We start from the raw sequence: 6,522 nt of genomic DNA on the forward strand, positions 1-6,522 counted from the left end.
CCTGATTTGTAAAGGGGCTAACACCTTTTCACAGTAATATTATTCATATTTTTATAGCTACCATGCATTCCAGGAGCATAGTTCCAACAGTAATAAAACAGAATTAATTAAAATAGTAATTCACCAAGAAGGAGCAAACATTTAATACAACTAATAACAGTGTGTTGAATTTTGTGCAAATAAAACTAATATATTCCCAATCAGTTTGACTAATTAAAGATAGGCTTGCATTACTTCCTAAAATTTAGTTAATTCAATTTTCCTATTTGGAAGAGCTGGCTTATTTCTCTCTATGGGAAATAAATATTAATCAATCAATGGCATTTATTGAGTGCTTAATATATGCAGAGGACTGTATTACATTCTTAGGAGAATACAATAGACTTGATAGACAAGATTCCTCCCCTCAAGTAACTTATAATCTTATAGGGAAAACAGACATCAAAATCAGTTACAGATAGGGAAAGCAATAGGGTGTAGAGGGATGAGGTAGGGATGAATATCAAATTGCTTAGGGGTTACAAACAGGTATGTAGTTGACACAGAAAGGAGGAAGAATGAGATGGAGGAATGAAAATTGATCATTAGCTTGAGTGGTGGTAGGTTAGACAAATGTAAAGGGGAAAGGAGGTCCAGGCCAAAAGACAGACATGAGCCAGATTTCAATAGAGAATATTAAGAGTGAAGCAGAGGAAGTGGGTTGGTGTTATTAGAGGAGTAAAGAGGTTTGGCTGAGATGTAGTGGGAGAGGAGCAAGCATAGGTAGTGAGGAGCCAGCTTGATTGACAGTGTGAGGGCCAATATTGAGGAGTGCTATTTAATGTGGTGATGGAGAGGACTTTACCTATCTGCTCTCCTCACCTGCAATTCCCCAACTCACTCTCTTTGTTTTACCCAAATCAACTTTCTAGCCTTGTCTCCAACCCCTCCCTCATGCTGTTCCTTGGCTAGTAGCTCCTTCCCTGCCTCCACCAATCACACAAATCAAGTCTAGCCTTTTATGAACTTATTCATGCCTATCCTCAAAACTTATAGATATGTTTAATCAATTGTACATTCAATTATTTATTTTGACTACTCCTGTATTTTTATGTTTCTCTCTCCCATTAGCTAATGAGTTACTTCTGGTAAGGAAACATGCCCTTTCTTTGTCTTTTACTTCCTAACTACAGGTGGTCCTAGATCATAAACTCTTCACTATAGTGTAAACTTCTTGAAGACAGGTATCATGTCTACCAACTGTATTGTTCTCTCCCAAGTGCTTAGTACTGTGCTCTATGTATGTAAACACTCAATAGAACGGTGTGCTTTACTAGAAACAGCACAAGCCTGGAAGTCAGAGGACCTGGAATCTAATCTCAGTTTCTCCACCTGCCTGCTATGTGAACTTGGACAACTCATTCACAGCTTTTTGCCTTACTTTCCTCATCTGTAAGATGATAATTCAATACCTGTTCTCCCTCCTTCTAAGACTAAGAGGTCAGTGTGGGACAGAGACAATGCCCGGCTTGATTATCCAGTTCCTACCATAGTACCATAATTATTTGCATAGAGTATATGCTAACAAATGTCATTATTTTTAATAAATACCATTGATTGATTGCTCTATACCAAATGGGCACTCATAAATCTGATTCCTACTGCCACTGTAAAGTGGTCACAGCATAGTGCTGATGCTATGCTTTAATGTCTAGTGGCAAGACCATGGGATTGGGAGTCAGAGGACATGATTTCTAATCCCAACTCTGCCACTTGTCTGCTGTGTGACCCTGAGAAAGTTGATTCACTTCTCTGTGCCTCAATTACCTCATATGTAAAATGGGGATTAAGATTATGAGCCCCATGTGGGGCAACCTGATTACCTTGTATCCACACAAGTGCTTAGAGCAGTGTTTGGCACATAGTATTCATTCATTCACTCAGTTGTATTTATTGAGTGCTTATTGAGTTCAGAGCACTGTACTAAGTGCTTGGAAAGTAAAATTCAGCAACAAATAGAGACAATCCCTACCCAACAATGGGCTCACAGTCTAGAATGGGGGAGACAGACATCAAAACAAGTAAACAGGCATCAATATTATAATCACTTAACAAATACCATAATTATTATTCCATAGACCTAAGGATAGTTGCCATATGACTATTGCCATTTTGAGCACCATATTAGTTAATTTATCTGCTTCCTGCTGAGCCCTCCTCCCCAATCCCTGATTCATCCACACCTCACAATACCAGGGAGTTGGAGGGTAAAACAACTGGAGTAGGGGGACTGCCCACTGACACTCTGCCATCAATAGTAGAGGCTTCTGATCCAAGAAACAACTACTGTGTCCTGCATGGTGGACAGGCTAAACACATTACCTCCCTTCATCTTAAAATGTACCTATTCAATCACACTCGAGGATGAGTGCGTGTTCACTGACCTGAAATTCATTAGGCAGCATTTGAAATAATACATAATTGCTGGAGGTCACAACATTTATTAGGTTGTATGGTTTTAGACTATCTTCCTATTTCCTGTAAGGTCTCAAAGCCAAGCACTCTTTTAATAGTATAATGTGTTTTACTAAAAGCATAGCTAGGGAGGCAGTTCCTTCATATAGGACACCCTAGTCATTTCTTGGATCATCGCTAGTGAGCACAAAACTGGGTATTAGGAGAGTTGAGTTCTAATCCCAAATCCATCACTTTCTTATGTGAACTTGGACAATTCCCCCAACTTCTGTGTATTTCACTTTCCTTCTCTGTAAAATGGGGATAAAACACATGGTTTCCTTCTTTCTTAGATTGTTGTCTGCATGTTGGACAGGGATTATATTTGATCTTATTATCTACTATTTTCCTCAGTGGTTAGCACAGTGGTTTTCTCATAGTAAGTTCTTAGTAAATACCATCAGTATTATCATTATCCTAAAATTATGCTTTTCTATACTCCATAACACTCAAATAGGTGCTGGCTTGTAAGTTTTGGGAATCTAACTTTATCTTCTAAATTGCACTTTTGCTTTGACAGTTGCATAAAAAATAAACTTGGTTTTATCCTGGAGAAAATAACGCAAAAGACATGTCTAAGTGATCAAATAAGCTAACATTTGCTTATTCAAAAAAATCACCAAACTAAAGAAAAACCAAGTTTTGTTCATACTGATCTAAAACAATATTGATTTGAAATCATACAGAGCTTGATTCCTCTTCCTCTTGAAATTTGGTTGCTCCTAGGACAGTGTAACTCTAAACAACCTATGATTTGTCCTAACAAGGGCTGAGGCTAATCTCTATAGCAAGGTCAAGCTATATTTCTATGACAAAGAGTTAAAATAGTTTCAGTGTTCATTGGTACTTCCTTAACATTAACTGTTGCTCACCCAAGTTATGTAAACAGGTGACTTTTTCAATGCTGGTTGATGTGATGCTACTATGAGCAAATACAAGCTGCTTCCACAACACAATTTCGAGTGAGGTCAAATAACGAATTTTCATTATTTCTTTGAAATCACTTTACATCTCATTATTCCTGCCCATTTAAAATGAATTCCTGGGTTTTCAAGCATGTGGAAAGAAAATTCTCATTTTAGTCCACTTAACGATCTTTTCAGAGCAAGCACACTGACACTTTAAAATGCAGTTATTTCAAAGCATGCAAAATGGTACATTTGCTATGTAGTTTAGGAGGGTTCTTGACTGTTCCCTGAGACTAAATTTGGCCCTCATTTGACCTCTACTCAAGTAAACTTCAGCAAAGAGAGGAGTGCCTGATGTCAACACTTAAGATTGCCTAACTCGTCCTCCATGGTTTTCAAGTGCTGCCAGCTCTGTGAATCTCCTTATGTGGGTTCAACAACTCAGTCAACTACAGTGATATAAACTATCAACCCTCAGGTCCGTGGCAGGTCTCTAGACAGCCCTAGATGTGCTAGGTAACTCTGGGGGACCCTCAGCCTCTACAAAGAGTATCTGATCTGAGCTATGCTGACTCTCAGTCTGGGTGTCCTTGGGTGTCTTTCGTCCCATTTTTCCCTCCCACGGACTCCTCAGTTCATTTCTGAATGTCTCAGAAATTTCCAGAATGGGAGTGGTTGGCCTACACTGTAGTGATTCGCCAAATTAGTTTCTGTGAGCAGCTTCAAATCAATCTCTGGGACATGTTCTTAAGTGATTTTGTATACAGATGTGGGTTGGTGGCACCCTGCAATATGAGGCTACGATAGTTGGGTGATTAGCCAAGTAGAGCTCCCAAGAAACAGATTCCTGCACATCTTATATTTAGTTGGTTGAAACAGAATTAGCATAGAGTTGTCAAGATGTCTAAAGTTCTTTAGAGCCCAGGGAATCAACTACTTTCAAAGGTAATTTAAGATTGCAATACCAAAAAATCTTTGAAATGATACAGTACTGATTAAAAGAATTTGAGAAATATTTAATTTCATTTTTAAGGCTTAATCCAGTGTCTGAAAGTTTGAGAATGGATTTGGAGTGACTGTACTTTTGTATAATGGTAAAGAAAGTGAAATGACCACAAAAAATTAGCATTAAAAATGATACAGTCCAATTCAGAATGGAGAAAAATCAAGAACACAAAGCAGAACTTTGTAAACCTAAATGAATTTTTTTTTTTCTTTCTAATACAATTAGATTATAAGTACCCTACCTTGGACATTTTTATTCTTCTCATTTTGAGTCTTAAAGGCAGATTTTAAAATATCATAGAAATTAATAAAATGCATAAATATTATTTCTAGCACTTGCTCAATTTTCCTGTATACTTCCCACTCTTAGATGGTGAAATCTAGATAAGACAAAGATAGTGTCTGATCTGACTAATAATCCTATATATTTCCTAAGAATTAGCAGGTGCTTAGGACATAGGTATACTCGCAATGAGCTTCATCATTATTATTTTACATTCTCACCCAATCAAATCAAAACTGCAGAGTTAGCAAAGCTATATTGATTTCTGATTGGTATAATAGATTTTAGGGAACCATGAAATGTTAGTTGTAACCCCATGTGAAACATCATTCCAATACTCTCAAACTGTACTCCTGCAAAATGTTCATTCAACTATTCATCTATTCAGATTTTTTTTTAGCATTTGCTCAAAGTTGATTATTTGATTCTTAATACAAAATGCAGGACTAGCAATGCTCAAATGGTGTCAATGCCATTACACAAAAATATTGATTAGCTTCAAAATGTTGAGCTCCCATTTATGAAATGTAGTAGTCTGTTTTTCAGGCTTAAAGAGAGGATAAGAGTATTAATAAGAGGTGTTAACCTTTGCTAAATGGTCTTCCTTTATGAAATGAAGTTAAAATTGAGCCAGTCTATGTGACTCAAACATTTTTTTTTTTAGTTTCACATTTAATGAAGCAACACAATCTAGATCAGTGAATATCTCCTTAAAAATCCTGTCGGGTCAATAAATGTTTCCCAACCATGCTATGTAATCTCTTTATGAATGGAAAAAAGAAAAAAAAAAAAAGCTTGAGTCAATTCATTTTTTCTAGCATGGTTCATTTTACTTAGAGAAGAATCCCCGAATAATAGCATGGTCTGATACACATGCCTGCCTGCTGGCTCCATTAGTTCCATTTGCAGACTACACTGAATATCCCCAACAGAGCAACAAATGGGCAAAGCATAACATTTTAGCAGAGAACAATCTCTACACAGATCAAGCTGAGCTGTAACTTGCACTTTGGACTAGAAAATGGAATGCAGAATTACTTACCTCACTATTAGAAAGATGACAAAGTTTTAAGGAGTCAAGATCACTTAATACTTCTGTGAGATGCTGTATGCAGCTGCTGCCTTTAGCCTGTAAATTGGACAGCACTGATATTATAATCAACTGTTACAGACACAAAGCTCGCGAGACTTGGCAAAAGCAACTTGATCTGGAGGCAGCCAGTCTTTAGTGTCTGACATCTGTTCAGGGGCTAATGGCCTGATTGTAGTCATGATTCAGTTACAGATGACTTAAAAAAAAAACAAACAAGCTTTGTAATTTCAGGGAATTATTTGAAAGAGGAAATGGAATCTTTTTAAACAAAGGATTGCAATTTTATAATCAACAACAGTCCATCAAGATATCAAAACTCTTAATTTTACCTATCTTAGAATATCATTCCTCCTGATTCTTATCAAAGTTTAAATCTCTACAAGATTTCTTGAAGAAATAATGGGATTTCAGTCACCTCAGTGCAATCACTGCTAGCCATCTGGTTTGCTCAAATGAGAAAGCTGAAGAATAATATCTTAGGGAGATATGAGCATGGAAAATTTTTAAATTAATTATGTTTACAGCATTCTGATTAGTCTCTCTTTCTGTGAAGGCATCTTTCTTCCTATTCCCACATCTACACCACAGCCACTTCACTCTATTTTGCAAGTTCATGCACTTTTGACCCTCAAAATGGATAAAACAACATATTCCTAAATTACCTGGTGTTGCAAAAGCAAAACACAAATTTATTTTTACCAATTTATGGGCGCCAACTCAAGGTGCTCTGCTGATATTAG

At 36.9% G+C, this 6,522-nt stretch overlaps 1 protein-coding gene across 2 annotated transcripts in view; it reads right to left on the minus strand.

The window, feature by feature from the left end:
* Positions 1–5,819, minus strand: part of BCHE (butyrylcholinesterase) — a 100,640-nt gene extending 94,821 nt beyond the window's left edge. For both annotated transcript variants that reach the window (XM_001505791.5, XM_029070526.2), the window contains exon 1: positions 5,732–5,819. The gene's annotated coding sequence lies outside the window, so the exon portion shown is untranslated. The remainder of the gene's footprint in view (positions 1–5,731) is intronic.
* Positions 5,820–6,522: the final 703 nt, after the last annotated feature.

Source organism: Ornithorhynchus anatinus, chromosome 1, assembly GCF_004115215.2.
Source record: "Ornithorhynchus anatinus isolate Pmale09 chromosome 1, mOrnAna1.pri.v4, whole genome shotgun sequence".
In the NCBI taxonomy this organism is placed as follows: domain Eukaryota; kingdom Metazoa; phylum Chordata; class Mammalia; order Monotremata; family Ornithorhynchidae; genus Ornithorhynchus; species Ornithorhynchus anatinus.